The sequence below is a fragment of the Apteryx rowi genome, unplaced genomic scaffold, assembly GCF_003343035.1.
Source record: "Apteryx rowi isolate R43461 unplaced genomic scaffold, aptRow1 scaffold_36, whole genome shotgun sequence".
Taxonomy (NCBI): domain Eukaryota; kingdom Metazoa; phylum Chordata; class Aves; order Apterygiformes; family Apterygidae; genus Apteryx; species Apteryx rowi.
The window spans coordinates 2,520,946-2,541,611 of NW_020450085.1; positions in this window are offsets into that span (position 1 = coordinate 2,520,946).

Consider the following 20,666-nt stretch of genomic DNA (forward strand, 5'->3'; position numbering starts at 1 on the left):
CGTGCTGTGACCCGGATGTTCCTGAGGACTCTTCTGGACATCTATTATAGAGCTATTGGTGGTTGTGGAGGATTGGTCTCAAAGTAGTCATCCCAGTTTCAAGGTTAATAACTATTTTTCCATGGTCACTGTATCACCCATTTCTTTCTGCAACATTTGTATTCTGATACCAATTTAAAGGGCCTCAGGTGATACCAACATCCACAATAAAAGCAGATCTTGGAGATACCTGTTTCTTTGCAACAGGAATACTGGTATCACTGAAGTAAGATTCCCCCAGCAAACACTGTACGAGCTACTCCAGGAAAGCACAGTTTGGACAAAATACCTGCATCTACACTAGAGCTTTTGCCAGTGAGGGATCTGAGTGCTTCACATTCCCCCCCCCTCCAGCTATATTGACAAAAGTCAACAGCAGAGACCCAGCCAAGCCTCCGCTTCTGCCCCCCAAAATAGCTGGTGAAAAATATAAAATAAGTCCCCAAAAGTGCTAATGCATCAATTCAGCCAAGCATTTCATGGAGGAAGGAGAGAGTAGAGAAGACACTCCTCTCCACTGCCCTTGCCCCCATGAGGCTCGTGCAGCCCAAACCTGTCTGTTGTTATCAGCATTGCTTGGCTTTGCAGCCGTCCTCCACTCTGCACCACTGCGATCAAAGCTGACTCTGCCCTTGCAACAAATGGTTTGATTTGTGAGCAGAACCACCCCTGGGAAGAGGGCTGCTAGAGATCTAAACACTATGGTATGTGCCTATAATTAATTCTGGATACATGAGCATAGGCAGCAGCTAGGACCCCACTTGTCCATTCAAACCCATTGTATTTCATTTTTCTAGTAGTGTGCCGAATCACACTCTCAGGTTCATGTATATTCAGTCTTTAGCTTTCTCTAGTCAGTCCTCTGTGGGCATCCTACACTTGCCCACTGACACTGGGAAATGGGAAAACATAAGCCCTGGTTCATAAATCTAAAGCCTTTAAAGACCACCCAATGTCATTATAAATTTCTTAACACAATTTAATTTGCGTACATGTAACTCCTAAAAACTCTGATTTTCCTGCCAACCAGAGCTGATGTGTTTTGATTCTGCTTTTATTGTGTATACTAACTTCTATTAGTACCATTATAATAATATATACAGAACAATTAATTTACGAAGTAAAAGCTTTTCTTCCTTTCTAAAAGCCACTTATATAAACTGTAAACATCACAAACACTCTCATTCAGACAGATTCAAAGTTCTTCACGGAGGCCAAGAGGCACAGGATGAAATGAATGCAAATGGTGATGGATGGTTTTAGGCAGGGGTTGCTCAAATTTGCACTGGAACCACTCCTAGCACCATGCTGGAGTACAGCAAGCTGAAAACCATCAGCAGTCATCCCAGATAGGTTATAATGCCTTGAAAAATCATGACACTTTTCTTATGTGGAATATCTTCTGTTAACAGGAATGTTAAAAGTCACCTCTTCACAAAGTTACTAGTCCTTTGCATCATTTATGGCTTCAAAATAATCCTTAAGTAAATCCTGGTATTCAAGAAGTGTCACAACATCTAGTGTCACGATGCCTGTGATCACAGTCAAATTTGCAGTATTTTAGAGAATATGTTTTCTAGATACACTTAATGAGCTCAATCATGTTAGCCAAAGATCAGCAAGGTACATAAGCACATGTATAATTTTAAGCATATATTCTTGCCCCTGAATTGCAGCTGGGCAAGTCATATAAATATAAGCTAAGCACACATTTAAAGGCTTTATGGAAACATGAATGTAATGCATGAGAGTTTGGGGTTGGGGGGTTTTTGTTTGTTCTTTTAATCCTCTTATTCGGACTGATTTCTTCAGCACTGCCATCATTTGTGACTGATTATTAACTGACTTATTTTTAATTTAACTTAATATATGCCATATTTCCTTTCAGACAGAACACCTTCTTTCTGTTTAATAAATTTCTATCTTAAAATACTAACCTATTTACCTCTGGAAAGAAGTAAAATATAGGATCTGGTATATTGCCTACTGAAATCGGTCTTGAACAGGTGCAGGATCTGACACACATAGAAGCCAGTAAAATGCAAATGGCATTTAGTTATTGAAGGCAAATGGCAAGCTTTAAAGCACCACCTGTGTATATTTTGCAACATATCATGAAAGTGATGAGAACCGTCCTCATTTATTCGTGCATTAACTTGTGACATTTGGCTCAGAACAAAAAGCTGTAGAAAAGGTTAAGTTATGAGATGTCAAGGAATAACGATATGTCACACTGTATGGTGGTGCACTTTATATTTTACTGTTCACTTCAACATTATTCTCAGCCTTGTAGTAAGGAAAGGGGTTGCTCAGGGCAGGGGGAGGAAGGGTCGTTTTCCTTACTCACCAAAAGAGAGAGCCCAGAGTTATGTTCATCCAAGTATTCTGCTAGCCTGATTTTCACCTCCTCTTTGTTAGCACAACAAAACCAAAACTGCCGTTTTGTTCTGCCAGTTCTGTAATGCAAGCTTTTCCTTTGTAGCCACCATCTCCCCCAAGAAACTCAGCATGAGCAAAATCCATCCCCTGCAAAGGCCAGCATAAGGCGAATTGCACCTAAAAATCTTATGTAATGTCTTTGAGCCAATGAGGCAGATCCTCAGCTGGTGTGTACTGTGCCGGAGGAGATCTAATCCCATAACTGTGAAGTGATCTAATCGTACATTTCCATCAGCGCTACAGACTGGTTGAGAGTAAAACAAATCAGCCCCTACATCAGCATTTTATATAAAGTCGAGTTTGATTTTCTGTTTGTATTTAGACTGCTTTAATAGCTACAGAACCATATTAACATAAGAAATTACGATGCTGCTTTGATATTTACTTCAGTCTATTTACCAGTAAAATCTGACAGATGACAGCTTGTGAATGTGATGGTAATGTAATCACCACATTTACACTGGATAGAACACAACTTTGTGAAATCGTGTGATACTATTTTCAGTTAAGTGATGTTTTAGGAATAAAGACATAAGTATTTGTTTATGAGTAATCTATCTTGAATATACGCATAGGTAATATTCCTGAAGGCTTCCCATAAAGTTATTTGATATTAATTAGAAAAGAAACAGCTAATTTGTCTGCCCAAGTGAATATCACATAAACCCTGACTTGAAATAGCACCTAAATAAAACGAATATAAACCTGCCACAAAGATGTGAACATGCTATCCCAAAAGGCAAAACCACTTAACTTGTGTAATTGTCAGTACAGACAAGAAAATCTGTTCTAAGGTTTGGTTTTCAGCACCAGATTATACAGCATGTCCAAACAGAGCAAATTAAATTAGGCTGCATCTAAATTAGACTTCTTCCAATGGCAAGATTACTTTACATCAACAGAAACATTGATCTGACTTAGCAGCATCTACTAAATATGACACCAGAGCCATTCTTAGATCCAATCCATTTTCCCCCTGTCCTTGAAATAAGACCATACGCAACTGACTCTTACTGAGTTCAAAGGACAGTGACAAACCTCAGTATTCTTGTAATATTCCAATGTTTTCACAAAAAGTTGCCTATTATAATCTGTTCTGTTCACCTCATCTCTCTGTATTTATTTACAGAGTACCTGAGCAGAACTTTATCACCCAGAAACATTTCTAGTGTCTCAGTGTAATAAACCCTAAGGTGAAAAGATCAATTTAAGTTTATACACCTCTCATTAAAGCACTGTGACTAAAAGGAAAGGCTTTAAATGTCTCTTTGCTACTGAGCTTATTTTAGGATATAAAACGATGACCCAGAAGGTTCAAGTTTGAAGTTTTTCCTGCTCCATCTTTTCAAGACCTCTTTGTACATCGTGTTGAAGTAGGAGGGGCTGGGGAGGGAGGGGGAAAAGCACTTGTCCGTGAAGGACTCTTCAAGTCATTTTAAGGACGTGCTCTTGAAAGGGGCACCTGCAACTCCCATTGACTTCAGCAGGGATTTCAGGCTGACAGCCAAGGAGAGGGCCTGAGATGGTTCTTGTATAAAAGTCAAGGTCTAACTGGGGAAAGGTGGCGCTTTTCTGCAATTACCTTTTTTCACCTTGGGAACATCAGAATTACGTTTCAAAAATTTGCAGTACATGCTGAAATTCAGGCTCCTGATCATTTCTCTGAGTTTAGTGATTTTTTTAGTCTTGATCATTGGCTCTGCAAGCAATAGTACTATAGAGGAAACCAAACYGTCAAACTGAGGGCCCACTGCAGGACCAGACCAGCTTGGGGGATTTAAACAGTCCCGACTGGGCACCTCACTGTTTCCAGCTGATGCTGTTATGCCCACAGCGCCAGGCAGATTCCTACGAGCTGAGAGCTGGCCTGGCTCTATCTAGTGAGCACATCCATGTTAAATACCCATGAGCTCCTAAGTGACATACTTTGTCATGTCTTTTTGATTTTTGAAGATAATAATTAAATGGGGGGGAGGGTTTGCATATTTTTATTAAAGTATGGAGTCTGTATGCTGCATTTTAGGGGGAAAATCATTATTGCTGCCTGTTCAGAAACAATATCAAAGAATAGTATCATATTAACCATTTCTTCAGCCTTTATATTACCAAAATAGATCCAACATTTCATCACGAATCCACATTTTACACTTGTAGAAAAAACTGACAGAAGCGGTACCAAGCATTGCAACAGATTGGGGCCAAAACATATCTTTGAAATGTGCTGTTTTCTGGAGGAAATCATGATATTCTCAGTTATAGCCAATGTGTGTCACAGAAACTATTTTTACTTTAATTTTAGTTTTATTTTAATGGAGAAGAGACTGAGGTAAGTGTAAGACCCAAGACAGTCAGCCAGTTTTTAATGAACCAGTAGACAGGTTCAGACTGGATGACTAACACAGGGCTACTAACTACCCATACTAATTTTAGTTGGGAATTGTAACCGTGTTGGGGGGGAAACAGTGCTGCACCTGCCTGTGTTCCTGAATGCCGAACCACCTGAGAACCACGACAGTAAGTCACAGAGCCACGGGCCGCTGCGCTGGGGCAGAGTTCGTCTGGATCTGTCTTTTCCCTCTGTACGAGCTGTCCCGCACGACAGCACTAACCTCAGCACAGGGTGTGCATAGGTGCTTCCTCCTGGATGGGTATACTACGCCTTAAACCGATAAGCAAGCCACAGTCAATGAAAGTACATTTTTTCCTGGGTTAATGGATACAGCACACATAAGAAGTTTTGTTCTAATTTTCTAGCAAGGTGCCAGAGGTAAATTATCTTACAGGGAATTACATCTCCTCAGGCATGATATGAGAGCAAGACATACAGTGTAAATACAGCAAGAGGAAATATGCATTTTCTTTAACACAAACATATTTTTTGTTGATTAATGCTTCATCTGACCAACCTCCTCTTCTTTGCATCCATTCATAAAGAACACAGGTAAGAAGATGTCAGCTGCTCACAGTTAATTAAACAGCTAGCTAACTGCTAAGTATTATTTAAACTGTGCTAGTCTCTATATGACCTTGTCTTGTTGTTCTTGGCACTGTCAGACTCGTAGCAAAGAGAAATCCCTCCCCAAGAGACATACCACAGGTGAGCGTAACCAGCAGGTGGGGAGCTGGATGGCAAAGCATTCAAGAGACCATGTTGGGCATAGATTGCAAAGGCACAAATGTGTAACGTACTGAATATTACGGAATATCTGCTAGGGATCAGCAGATTAGTGTAGGCTGCAAAAAATTACTACGCATGAGTCTGCAGTAAATGGTTTGCCTCTCTTCCACTAAAAAAAAATATCTGTTTTCATTAGGTACAGAGCTTCATTATGCATCTACGTAATTGCCTGGATAAATTCGGGGGCAAGGCAAAGTTTATTGGAAAGTTTATTTGAACAGTCGGTATAGTTCAGAAATGTTTTCTCCCGTTTTGAAACAAAGGCTTTCCCTAGTAGAAGAAAATCCCTCTTCATCCAAAAATAGGTTAAAAATCATCCAGGAGAAGGATGGCTGGACAAAAGGTCAGTCTTACCTCAGTCCTGTCGCCCCTGTTTTGTATCATAAAAAAAGAGATAGCACAGTGCGTGAAAAGAGAAAAGGCATCAGAAAGGCTGGCAGAAAACCACTCGAGTGGAGGGGGCAGAGCAGGGGCTGGGTCTTGGCCGCGCAAACAGCCCGAAGCGGTGCTGGCCCTCGCTTGGCGGGCGTCGGGAATCGCTGCCCCCGAGACACGCTCCAGACCGCGGGCACCACCAGCAAATACAGCAGGGTGGTACCTCCGCAACTTTGGGCATTGTCAAGAACAAAAAACAATCATTTGCCAGTGCCTAAATCAACCACTGTGAGAAAACAGCGCTGTGTAACGCTGGGGCTACCGTACAAGAAAAGATGAACCTTTCGTTATTATCAAATTCTGCAATAATGAACAAAGTTGTTCATTATATTATTAATGGGTCAATGTCTGAACTGCTTAGCACAGAACGGTGACTATGAGGCAGAAAGTAGGGCCTGTTATCAATAACTAAGTTAATGGTTTGTATAAATTTTGGGGAGGTTGATACTGAAAGACTAAGGGGGAGAGGAGGAAAATAAAAATCAAATTACAGAACGGTGATCAGAAAGTGGAAACAGTTCCTGACTTGTAAATAAATCAAGAAAAAAGAATCAAACATTCTTCTGTGCTATGTAAAGGTTATTTAAAATGAACAAAAATAAATATGGTCTCCAGAACTAACTGAAACTAAGCAAATCCTCAGCAGATTTCCTCTAAGAGAAAATAAGGTACTTCCTGACTTAAAGGACAGTATTTGAATAGATAATTAAAGCAGCTCATGACAAGAAGGATTGTATAAATACAAAGACACGGGGATTATAAATAATGTGCTCATGGAAACATTGGTTTTTATTTTGATTTTTATTTTTTGTGGAACTTGTTAAATTTCCACACATTTGTCATATGATTTTGTTTCAAGGAGTTATATTTGTAAAAACAATTTTATTAGGCACACTTTAAAAAAACACCCTGCAAAAGGAACAATGCATCTTGCTGCATCTTTACAACCTACATGAAAATTATTGTCTGGTATAAAAATATATCCTGTGAAACATTTTCTTATCAGGTTATTAGCATAAGTACATTGGAAAGGGGAAGAAAATGCTGAGCTGAGACAGGGACCAGAAAAGAATTTAAGCACTTCCTTAACTGTGTTTCTGAATTGCAACCTTAAGTTTAACTTTTTTTGTAGAAAGAACTGCATATTATTATGGGAACTACGTAAAACATGCAAAGATTCATTCTGAACTTTAGGATTTGCAAAAGCCCACAAAGGCAGGCAGCCTAGGAAACTGCAAAGGAAAAAATGGGAGTGCATAAAATATTCCCTGCAGGTAGGTTGCTCTTTGACAGAAAGAATGCCATTTTCTCCAGCCCCATGGGAAGGAATATTTTCCCTTCGGTTTAAAATGAAGTTTCAAAGCCTCGCTATTTGTACTGCTTAGCCCCATTAAGATTGCTTTAACTGCCATTCATGGACATCCATCCTTCTGTAATCCCTGTATATTTGCATGGCCTTTCTGACATCTCCCCCAAAAGGGCAGAGTAACAGATGAGCCGGCGGAAGGCAGCAGCCAGCTCCGGCACGGATCACCCTCGGGATTACGCGGTGCCCCCTGACGCCTGGGATCATTTGCCTAAGGGACCTTCACTAAGTGCTCTCTGCCCTCCACCAAGGAGCCACTTTAGGTTCCCCCCTGTCCCAGCCACCCAAGCACCTAATGGCTCTTCATCAACCTGTGGCTGAAATCTGAAAATACATACATATTTTGAAACAGAGCTGTGCTTTAATTCTTTTTAACTCTACAGAAAGCAGACAGATGTTTCGTGCTAATGGATGTTACTTATACTGTAACATTGCTTGAAAATATAGCAGATCATACAATGGCAAAGGAACAAATACATTTTCATCAACCTCTGAAATGAGTCATTTTTCTTCTGGGCTATGTACTGAATCATGACACCAAATGATAAGYTTTCTCTCTTTTACTGTCAAATTCAATCTCAGGCAAGTCCCAAATTACTGAGAGTACAAGTGAAGAGTGTGCTTTACTCCTGAGCAAAAACATAAGAGAGGCTGGCTAGCTGGCTTTGCTCTAAGTGGTTTTAATCTTTGGGAGGTCCAGCTTAAATGAAAGCGCACGGCAGCGTCATCCTCAAACAGTAAAGTGCGAGACCCCAGCATAATTCCACTGGTTCAGGAGGTTATCATCAAACAGAGGGCCCGTCTCCCCTCTCTTGCTTTACCGCCCTCCTTTTCTCCAACAAACATTAGCATCTGCTAGTCACCCAGTCCTACTCTGCTATTTAGTCAAGCACATAAATTTCCTTTTATTACCTCTTTCAAACAAATCCAACTTTCCCTCATACAGTACAATTAAAACTTAATTTTGTGTTAATCCTTGACAAATGATACTTAATATAAAGGTCAACCCCTTAGGATAGGCTAACATTTAAGGCTTTGATGAAATCCAGGAACTTATGACCTACAAAGCAACAGCTGTAATATCTTCACTTAACTCACGGATAGCTGGCTCACTCAGAGACACCATATTACAAGACTTGATCGTTTCCTTCTGAATTACTTCAGAAAGATCATCAAAATTTGACCGTGACAAACATACCCCATACTGACATCCTAAAAAAGAGTATTTACACCACAATAGAAGCAACACAACAAAGGTACTTTGAGCTGTGTGGGGGAAACGCCTGGTGCCAGACCATCCAAGAAAAGAGTCTTTGGTAAAATGAAGTTGAATTAACACTCTTGTGGTGATCATCTTAATATCTATGAAAATTTCTCTAAATCTAGCTTAAAATAAATATATTTTTTAAAAAATCAAAGACCATTGACAGGGAAGTAAAAAGCCTGTGGCAGAAAAGGAAGTGAAAGATTTATGATAGACTAATTTCACTTGAAACAACCWGTTTCCAGACAGCTGAAGAAAAGAAAACCCAAAGGAAATTTAGAGCAAATAACCCTTAGGTCAACTTGATATCTATTTCACCATGTGTGAAGAAACATCCTTCACAAAACCTGGACCTTGTAGCCACAGGAGAACTGATAATCAAAACCAATGTGTAGGAGAAGTTGTTGACTGTCATCAACACCACCAATGGACAGTCACGACTATTATATACAATCTACAGCCGTGGCACTCAGCAACTAGCCAATATTCAAGGTCTTCGGGAAACGCGCGAGGGTAAGAAGGTGGAAGTGTGCCTAGCCGGGGAGCTCAGGGACATTACAGCATCAACACTGCCCAGCCAGCCCGCTCACCCCGATCCGCTCACCTCCTCATTTCATCCTTGGTTTTCTTTTCTTCATTCTCTCTTTTCTGAGTCAAGAAAAGCAAGTACCAACCCTTCTCCGCACTTCAGCCGACGCTGTGACTCCAGCCAGGCAGGGAGCTGACGGGCCAGAGCACGGGCCAGACGCAAACTGCTTATTTGTAATAATCCACAGGTTTGTTACTGTGCAAGATTGACTGACGGATGGGGGATTTCTGTTCTTTCCTTCTTTAATCAGCACTATGCTCCGCATATAAACTTGGGGGGCTCATTAAAGACTTTACTCAGGCTAAGAAGCACGGAAGAATCTAGGCATAAATGCTTTATTTTAATAAGTCACAATTTCAAATTTAGAATATTGCTGCTTATTTTGCTGCTCCAAAGGACTACAGAAGTACTTGGACATGCAGGAAATGATCTAGAGCCCMAAATATTTTCTGATGACATTTTCTCTGTGTGTTTTTTTATTTGTAAAGTAACAAGTAAATAACATTCTGATCCTTCTGCCAACAACACCAGAAGAGAAACCTATTCTCCTGTTAATTTATTTGTTTTTATCTGCCTGTAGTTTCTACACAAACCAATGTCACCTGTGATCTATCTCTGTTATAACCTCTGGTGGCAGTCTGTTTTGCATTGTTTGCCATAACCTTCCATTCAAAATTGATCTGTCATGAATAATAGAAGCACCACCATATTATATATCTACATTTCATAACATCTGATTCAATACCAAGAATGCTGGCTTTTAAAAAAATCCATACCATTTTAAAATGGCAAATCCTTGAAAATATTTTCATCCTGAATTTTGAATGCTGTGTAAGTCATTGCAAAACTTCTGCTTAATTAAATGGACAAGAAATGTGGGTCCACATTGACAGGGACATGGCAGAATATATAAAAAAAATTATTTGAACAAGTCTGTGCAGGGAATAACAGACACCCCAAAAAACTGCTAACAGAAAGCAAAGGAAAGCAAGAACATTCCACAAACTTCTAATGAGAAACACCCTGACAGTCGTGCACTTAGTCTGAGATTATGCAAAGTAGCTCTAATTATTGATCTCAGTTACGTACCATGTAATTTTCAATTTTACCTACTTTGTAAGTACTGCTTCACAAAGCGGAAGTGGATTGAAAGCTGTGTTAAGTCTTACTATTTTTGAGGAGGAAAGAGGGGGAGAATGAATAGCCAAAGTAAAATGACAGGTTCTGCATGTTTAAAAATAACTGTGGGCCAAATTCTCCATTCACCAAGTGCAGCAGGACTTTGTCATTTCTAAAGATCCAATTTCAGTCACATTGGCATTAACTCTTCACTAACCATTAGCAATCAATCTACTAAATAAAGGATTTTGGACTTGGGCACCTAACTTCTATTTCAGGTGATGCCAAAGTTTCTATCCTAAAAACTCTTGTTCAAATATAATTTAATATTGATGGTAGTTACTTTGCTTGAGGACAGATGTGAACAGGAAGTGCCTCTTATACAGCCTAGTAGAGCATTTGCCTCAACTGAGTATCCTCTTTTGCCTGAGGGGATTCAAGCCATACTTCCTTCCTGCTAGGAAATTCCTAACCCTAGGTAAACATCCTTCTCCCAGGGTCACGGTTACACTTTTGGAAGTATCCCAAAAGCATACTGTTGGGATGGGACAAGAGAAATGAGATTCTTCACCCTTTCCTGTGAAAAAAGTTAAAGAGCAAAAAGTTTTGGGGTTCATTGCATCAGAGTCATCGGGAAAATCCAGACAGCAAGAGCCCACACTGCATAATCCACACCAGATTACAGCTGCAGTCCGTCATCTAGCCTCTTTTTCTGATCCCATCAACCTCAAGTTCTTTTCTTCATGATATCCCACCTTCCTCCACAACTGTGTACAGAGCATCCTTCCATAAGATGTGCAGGTGAATTCATTCTGGCAGAAGGAGGAACAGATTGTGATTATTTTGTTAAACTACTAAAGACTCAGCAGCATCACCCTTCTATTTCCTCTTCTAATTGCTTAGAAGAAAACAAACAAAGCAAAAAAAGGGAAAGTGTCCTACTTGGTTACGTGAGAAGAGGCCCCTACCTTCAGGAGAGGTTCCCAAGTTCTTGTGTACATTGCACAGAGCCCCTTTGCAACCGTACAACATGACTCAAGACTCCCCCCTCGCCCGTTTTCCCGCTGGCTGGTTTTAAAAAACTGCAGTCCACACGCTGCATGGTGTAGAGCCCATCCTGAAGCGGCGTCGTACTTTCCCCATAGACTCTCAGGAAGTCCTAGGCAGTGTAGCCACTCCAATGTGTTTTACGAGACCTAGTCCTGAGCTGAGCAAAGCTACGCCAGTGCTCGAGTGAATTGGACTGATCTCTTCAAACACAGATTATAAACACTTGACTCTTCAGGTCCTCATTAGCATACACATTATAGAAAGAGCTCTAAGTAGCATGGTGCTCTTCGATGAGCTCTCTTCACCCCTAGACCTCTCACCCTTTTTGCCTGTTTCCTGTCTTCTGCAACAAGTAAATGAAGATGGATTTTAGCAGCCTTCTTACTTGGCCCCAGAGTGCCTCCTGAGTTGTCTCAATGCACGGGCAATGTCTACTATCTGAATATTTCCATGCACAATTGTCAACCTGATTTCATAATGCACTTACTATATCTCTTCTTTCAGGTCAGGCACAGAAAAACTACAGCCTCCCCACTGCAGGCTTCCATTTGGTACTGTGTTCAGTCCCAGCAATTGCATATGTGAGCTATACACACCAGCGGGCGTACATTTTGGCAAAGGCAGTTTGAAAAGTCAAAGAAAGCGTGTGGAGCCTAAGGTCACTGCTGTTGTAAAACAGGCTTCAAAGATTCCCCTCACAAGTCACAGAATAAACAGCAGTGGAACTTGTCCTGCCTAAAGAAAAATGAAAGAGCAATGATTAATACGGTGTAATGGACCTTTTCATCCTTATCGCTTCCAAACTGTGGAATGTTATTTCTGGCACAGAGATTCTTGGTCAAGTATGAAGAGTCATCGATTGGATAAAGTGCTTGATTTAGCCCATTTTTATTCTATTACAGAATGACAGAGAGAGGTTTTAGACAGGAATAAAATCAATAAGGGGAAAAAAGCAGAACTTGGCAGAATGGCTGTAGCTTGAAATGAAAATGATATAATGGTAATGTTGAATTTTAGGGTGAGAATTAATTAAAAAAAGGACTAGAGATCTACTATCTGGCATCAAATAATTATGAATAATAATATATTATATTTTTAAGTGCCCTTTATCCTAAAAAAACCAAACATGTTCTGTCCTGAGTACCACTAGCCAAGACAAAGTTAACTGGATGACTTCTTGTACACAGCACATTATACAGGTTTCTTGAGGAAGGATTTGAAAAGGGAGAGGATTATGGCTTTTCAGCTCACCCAGAGAAGGACATTCCTTTTGGCATAGACAGACTGGAAAGAACCAGCTTAACTGGATATTATTCCCATTGAAATACATGCTGGGAGGACATGTCTCACCTGGAGCTCTAGAAAGCAGTCTCTCTTCAGTAAAAAACAACGGCAATAAAAGCAATGTATTTCCATTGATGAAAAAATCACAACCTGGCTATGGTAAGCTATTGATATGGTTGAGATGGCTCTTGTGACAGAGAGGTTTCACTATCTTGGGGACAACCCCACTTTGCCCACGTCACCTCTCCCCACTAAATGTGGGCAGCAAAATGGTACCATGAACTCTGTGTGTTTTTYTTCCTAGCACTCCTTAACAGAGGCTGGTGCAGGGTCGGACTCTCCCCTGCTGGTCTCCCCCTCCCTTGTGCAGCCAACCGGGGCTGTAATGCTTTGGCACAGAACCAGCAAGGCAAGCACTTTGCCAAACGTCAAGATCCTCAGGAAGAGTCAACATCGGCTTATTCTTCTTTCAGTTCTGTGATCAAAACTTCCACAGGGAGACTGATAAGGCAAGCTGAGTGTTATTGTTAAATACAGCAAGTACACATGCGGCAGTTTAATCTCCACTTTACTCCAGGGTAACTGATAGCTTGAGTCAAGTTAGAGAGATAGGAAAATGAGTTTCTTTCTCTGCCTAATGTTACATTAAGTTTCTTGTTCCTCAGAACAGGAATGCAGCTCGTGGGGGGGAAAAAACCCTACTCATTAATGACTCAATGAAGGGGAAATAGAACAAGTGGTAAAGTCACAGGAAAGGGTGGAGAGCACAAATATCCCATCAGCTGAAGAGAGGAAGGTTTCTAGTGACCTCATAGAAAACTGCTCAAAACTAGGACCACTCTGAAGCAGAGGCACATATTTGAAGGTCAGAAAGGACTGGTTTTGCCCTTTCCTCTGGGTTGCGCCTCAAAGCACTGAGTACATTTCATTATTCTTCCCCTAGGTGTCTTCATTAATTGAATGTCCCCACACCCACAGCCCTCTGTCAGGAGAGCTCACTGGGCAAGCTGGTACCCTCCAGTCATGGACTCTGCTTTGCATGACAGAGAACGGCTCAGAGGAGCCCTACAACTCCTGACCGTCACAGGTGAGCAGAGCCTCTCCTGGCCTTTGCATGACACAGGGTTTGCAGCTGGACACCACAGCTTAGTCTCTTGACAATTCATTTGTTTGGGATTTTCTCCTATCCTATCCTTCCCCACACTTCTCCTTCCATCCTTGCCAGCCCCTGTCCTTCATCTCTCCTTTACCGGCAGCCAGAGAGACTTGAAGAGGCTATACACTGCCCTGCCCCAGCGACTGGTTAGGTAAATACCACAGGTCTTTCCTCGGAGGATGTCGGAGTCCATATCACATGTTCTTTTCACTGTGCACCAAGGCCAGGGCCAAGGACAATCTGCTCCTTTGTAAAACGGAGACCCAGGGGAGAAGGGGGGAGAGGGTAAGTCAAGCTCTTATTGAAGTCAATGAGCAGCATCTAACCACTAATCTGGGTAAACAAAATACAGAAATGACATTGATTGCAGATTAGCTTTAACAATGAATAATTGTCCTTTGATGTGCACATAAATGTGATAAAAATCAAGGCAATATATTCAAAACAAAATAAAAGAAAAAATACAAAGGGATATTTTACAACTAGGCTCCATTACCATCTATTCTAACAAGATTAAGTAGTAATTGCTGTGTCAAGAAAAAATATAGTGGGCTGAGTAGAATGAAAGATCACGATAGGATCCCATTGTATTACAGGCTCAGGTCTAGCTAGAGAGCAGTGATGGGATTTTTCCAGCATTGCACAACCAATTTTTTTTTTTAGTATCAAAGGCCTTTCCCTGGAAATGTAATTCTTAACAATAAAAGTGTTCCTCTTTAAACACTTTTGTAAGCTCTGCTGAAGCTAGCTGCAGGCTTTTCATTCTTTCACTTTAGCACAAAAATATCTTGAAATCAGTAGTGTTTTTAAGCAAGCTTTTCTGGCCTATGTTTTCTTTTTGAGGATTCAAGGTTTCTAATAGTTTTTGTTTTGTTTTGTTTTTTTAGGTATTATACTTTATCATCTCTAAGTTCAAACTTCAATCTAATATTAATGAATAATGGATAGATACAGTAGTTATTAAAGTTATTTGAATTGCATTGTTCAGAATGTAAACAAACATTTACAATGGGGTCTTCATAGAGCCTTTAAGAACTAGACACCAATATTACAATAGAAATCAATGGAAATTAATCAATTACATTTTCAAGGCATCTCTGAAAACGTCTGCCTTAATTCTTTCCTGAACCTATACACTGAGTATAAAGTTAGCAAAGGATAACAGTTAAATTGATAGGTTTTCTATAGCAAACGAATACTGGATTTCTTTGTCATAACTTTAAATCATACGAAGATAAAATAGCAAGTCTAGAGTTAAATAGCAGGTTGAAGAAATTCACATTTCCTCCTTGATCTCTTTGTTGCTGAAATCCTTTAGGCAGGTGAGAAAATAACTTGCAACTTTCTGAGATACCTCAATGTAAAATAAATTATTCCAAAGATGACTTGTTGATAATATTAATGAGTGATGATGTTACTTAGATCAGTAAAGTAAATGCATTTTAACAGTAATGGACTGGTCTCTCTGGAACATGTTAATGGACGCTAGTTGTAAAGCTGACCTTAGGACATATTCTAACAGCAAATTTATTCAAATCTTGCATGTTGAAACAGTGTCAATACAATGTAAATGGGGAACACATTTCTACCAGTAACTAGGTTCAGGCGACAGGAACAGTTTGGAACAGAAAGGCCTGAGGAAAAGAAAGAAAGAATCAAGCTAGTGCAAAAGATGGAATTTAGGTTTGCTCTTCCTTATTTAAAGACCAAAACCAGCGAGGTTCAGAGATGAAAGATAAGGGGCCTGCTACTTTTGTTTATTAACTCAGCTGGCACCCATGGGTCGCGCTGATTTACAGCAGCCAATTCTCATGCCTCATGCACAGGCTCCACCATTTGCTCCCAGTAGAGCTGCGACAAGTTTTGTTCCCATCTGACCCTCGCTAAGCGTCCCCAGGACAGCAGCCTCTTTCCCAGCCCTCACCTGGCTCACTGGCGCGTTTGGGGAGCTGCTGAGAGCTGGACCTAGCACAGGGGTTCCTCGAGTGCCACCACACTGGGTGTCAGTGAAGCCATACGGAAAAACGGTCTCCTTATTTCTCACCGCGGTCCCTTCCGCAGCAGACATGTGACTGTGTCCGCTCTGCTGTAGGAACCCACCGTGGAGGATCACCTGCTGGCCAGGGAAGCGAGCACGCGGGCCCTCTTGGGAGTCTGCCTCACCATCCCGACAGCCCCCGCAGAGGCGGCTGCATTAGCCCTCCCCACTCTCACATGCAGCAGTGTATTTTGTCCTTGCAAACTGCTGAAGTCATTCACCACAGACTGAAAGGAAACAGCAACTCAAAAGTGAAACATCCAAATTAAAAGGGTGCACTAAGTGCACTTTAAAACATAACAAATTAAAACACCTTCTTGCTCATCAGCTTTAAGGTAGGTATTTCATGACCAACAGGTCACAAATATAGACTAAAGAGCCAATGAACCTTYAGTCAGCAGTGTGGTACAATGTGGGTTAAACACAGCAGACAACAGAGCAGCCCAAGAGAGGACAGTAAAATTCTTTGGAAAAGAAAAGATGATGAAGATTCTGGGTCACAAAAATGACTGTAACAAAACAACATATATTTTTGGTTATCCTAAATGTTCTTAGTTGCTTGTATACTTTTGCCTAAGACACTTACATCATCTTCTATTTTTACGCACTGGTAATTGGAGTTTATGATTTACATATTACAGTGCAGTAGAATCCAATTATAGCAAATCTACAGAGAGACTGTATTTATTTTAGGAGAAGATACTGAGGAACGGTGTCAACACGTTGCAACATAATGACCTGCTCACTTTCTGGCTTTCAAGCAAAACATTGTAATGATTAGGTTTTAGACATTGCAGGAGGATATTTAAGGATGAGCTATATAACCGTTCCACATCTGTTTCTTTTATTAAGCAGAACCATTTCTGGGGAAAATGGGAAGGTGAATATTGATCCAATCCTTCCCAGCTGCTTGTTCTGGATAACTTTTTTACGTCACTAAGTCCTTACTAAACACTACTTCTTGAACACCCTCTCCATCTCCTCCTTTCTACATTACATCTAAATTTCTTGTCATTTCCCCCTATAAGCGCTGAAGTATAATTATAACTAATGTTAATTGCATATGTTTTAGGTTCTATGCAAACTCAGTTATGGAGAAGATACAGTTTGCTGATGATAAATTGACAGCTGATGTATAATCAGAGAAGAAATGAAATGAGATGTTCATGGAAGAGAGTAAATGACCTTCCGTATTGATAACTTCTCAGTCTAATAACAAAGCAATCAAAATTGACAATCACCCTCATCTGGGAAGAGCTGGTCAAAGGGAACTTCTGCTCAAGACCAAGGCTATTGCTAGCGCTCAGCAACTTGCAGGATCCATAGCTTTGTTTCTCACTGCACCGGTGAGGCACGCACTGACTGCAAGTAACTGTGCATGCATCATTTTCTGCAGTTAAACTCAATGGGGCTATTAGTCTGCTCTGAATTAAGAAGTACTTAGCTGATTTGCTGATGGACTTTGTGTGGGATGAGATTATCAAAGCTGTTGAGAATGTGAAGGTCCAATACCCCTATTTATTTTGAAAACTTCAGGACAATGACCTGAATATTTAAAATCTTTCCCTCCTTGTGGATCTACTGTCTTCAGGAAAATATGTTTACATTCTACTTTTTGATTTTTTACATCTCTTTCTCATTCCTCTTCCTCAATAAAGCTGCTATGATTGTTCTCGAGTCAGTCACTGTAACAAGCTTGTGCTTGATTAATTAATAACCTCAGTAAAAGGTAATCAGGCAATTATGCTGCTCCCTTTTCTCTATTTGAAAATCGCAGCTCTGTGCTAACTGTCTGCAGAGCCAGACAGAGCAACGACACTACCAAGCCTCTAACTCTCTGTGGTCTATTCCAGGAGAGCAGCAAAATTAATAATATTACTCCTAAAAGCTCTGCTGTATCTTTAGAGTATCAGAAAACAGAGTATTATGACAAAACACAGTGCTATGCTCTGTCCCTGCCAGTAGCTGCTCTTCAGTGTCCTGTTAAAATTAAGTTCCTGTAAAAAAGGAGGCAAGGAGGTATCTGTGATGGATTCGCTTGCACTCATGCACAGTTGTGTGCACTGTAACTTCATATACTTTTCCCACTAAAATTGTGCATAACTGAAAGTGATAAAAATAACAATAGAGCTTGGGTTCAGGGGGCCTGTAGTATCTTCGTAGAAATTTTAGATATATTTTTCCCCTCTGAGACTGATGAGAAACAGCTATAAAATACAAACCTGCTTCATTTCTATTTAATAAAACAAAACGAACACTGCCAGTTAACCATTAGCTGAAAAATAATGACGGCTAATGAAATAGTGAGGGTCCAGATCATTCAATGCTCAGACAGGTTTCTTAAGAGAGCTGAAAATAAATTACCTCGAGTTTGACAGCAGCAAAAAAGGCACCGAAGACACTGGAAGGTGGGGACGAGGCTGTCAGAGAAGGAGTAGAGCACAGATTGACAGACAGCCTTGTGTGAAAGAGAGTAATTTAGGGGTTAGAGAATAACTCAGAAAAATGTTATAATAGTTAGAAATTATCTTAGAAAAGTAGTGCTAAGCAGGCTCTTTTATTTCAGCATTAGGCCTATTCAATGGCCTGTATCATGAAGAGGGTCAGAACAGACAATCATAATGGCCCCTTCTGGCTTTATAATCTGTGACTCTATTAAAATCATCCAGACTATTTGCTGCTGCAATTCTGTGTTCCCATGTAATTCAGTGAGGATTCTCTCTTTTGTGTGTTACATAAAGCTCATCCTACAGAGCTGTCAATACCCCACTCCATTTATTTGCTATTAGATCGGTAACCGGATGGTCCCAACAGCCAGCCTTGGGACCTCTGCATCTAATGCAGCTCCCAGCTGCTTAAACTAAATGACCAAAAGCCAGGTCCAGAAAAAAATATGGAAACTCATACAAGGATTTTGGATGCACAAACACATAACCTCAGCACCCTCTGATGTTAGCCCTGCTTTGTGCAGGGGGTTGGACTAGAGGAGCTCCAGAGGTCCCTTCCAACCTGCGTTTTTCTAAGTATCCTCCACTCAGCAGACACCTTAGCACAGGAACAGCTAAATGAGGTATATCCTTCTCTGTTTCACCTGAAAGTGAGATCACTCACTGGAGTTTTACATCTGCATTTACTCAAAACTGATCCAGCCTGAGCAGCTAAGTACCTATCACTAGATAAAGTCAGGTCAAGATCCCAAAAGCAGGCAGAGCAGTGTACCAGTCCTCTAGAAGTGCCCAGTCCATTAGCCACACTCAGAGTAGGTCTAAGGACTGAAGCCTTCACAAAACCTATCTGTAATGGCTCTGTTTTTAAAATAAACATGGGCAGAGAAGATGGCACTGCCATCTGTAGTTTATACAATAGGCGAGTGGCTAGAGGATGGTAGGACTTGGATGTTAAGCCCTGCTTGGCCTATCTCTGAAGCAAGATCTCACATCTCCTTAGAGAGCACTGTAATCACCGAACTGCAGGTCCGAAGGCTTCATTCCCACCCTAGAGGCTGTGGCACTGTGCAGAGAGAGTGTGCAGCTCATGGTGCCAGAGGACATGCAGGTTGGAGCTGGGTCCCATTATCAGGGCTCTCGATTATTTGGGGCAGAATCCCAAGTTCTGATCCTGGCACTGCAGTCACTGGCACAATGAGGAAATAGGAACTGGGCCCAGAACATGTGGAAAAACAACCTAGATTGTTACGGGTCTGCAGCAAGGACAGTTAACAAATCTCTCTGACAGGCTTCTGTCATTTCTAGGACAACTGGCTCTAGGCAGGACAGCAAGATTCCAAAAATTAGAAAAAGGAAAAGTATGAATCCAAATCTGCCTTGCAGCAAAAATACTAGCAAAAGGTATTCTGATCAGAGCAGGCTGTGTTTTGGAAGGAAGAGCACTGAAGGAGGTATGCATGTTCAAACTAACAGATCTTCACTAGTACAGAGTAGCTGTTTGAGATCAGACAGAGGCCTTGGCAAGATCAGCTCAGCACCTTCCAAGAAAAACAAATGGAGTACCAAACAATTCAGTGCATATGAACCTCTTGGATAAGACCTGTGAAGACTCAGAAAGGTCTTTTCAGTTCTGCAACGAATTAAACCTCTGGTAGTACTTTTGATTAGACAAGAGATTTACACTGATGTCCTTGGTTAACAGTATCTCTTCCCCAACAAATGGGGCTCATTCACTGCTTTTTTCTGCTTACAGGCCACTGCATTGCAGTGGTGTTTGCAGTATGTGCTCATAAACTGCCTTACAATCAGCTGGACTAACATAAAAGATCCAGATATACTGTATCGACAGTCCAACTGTTTGTTATGATATGCACCTCACTCCAAGCCTATCTCTGAGTCTCAGAAGTCCTCAAGAACCGCTGTGATCATTCAACAAGGTTCAGAAACCCTCTTCCAGGATTTAAAGAGCAAGTAAGAAAACTTTAAGTGTAACCTTCTTTCAGAATTACCACCCCACATTATGGACATTTCAGTAGCTCCCCTACCCATGGCAGTTTCATGCTCATTAGAAAGGTCATGCCAATAAGCGCAGTGCCTTTTATTCAGATTCATAGGTCAAGACTTCTTAGCTAATTGAGCAATCTGCCTGGATAATCTTCTTAAGCACTTTATTATGATTTCATATAAAGCTATCAGATGTTGCTGCTGAAGAAGATCATTGCATAAAATTGAAATAAAAATATAACTATTCTGCTCAAGCAT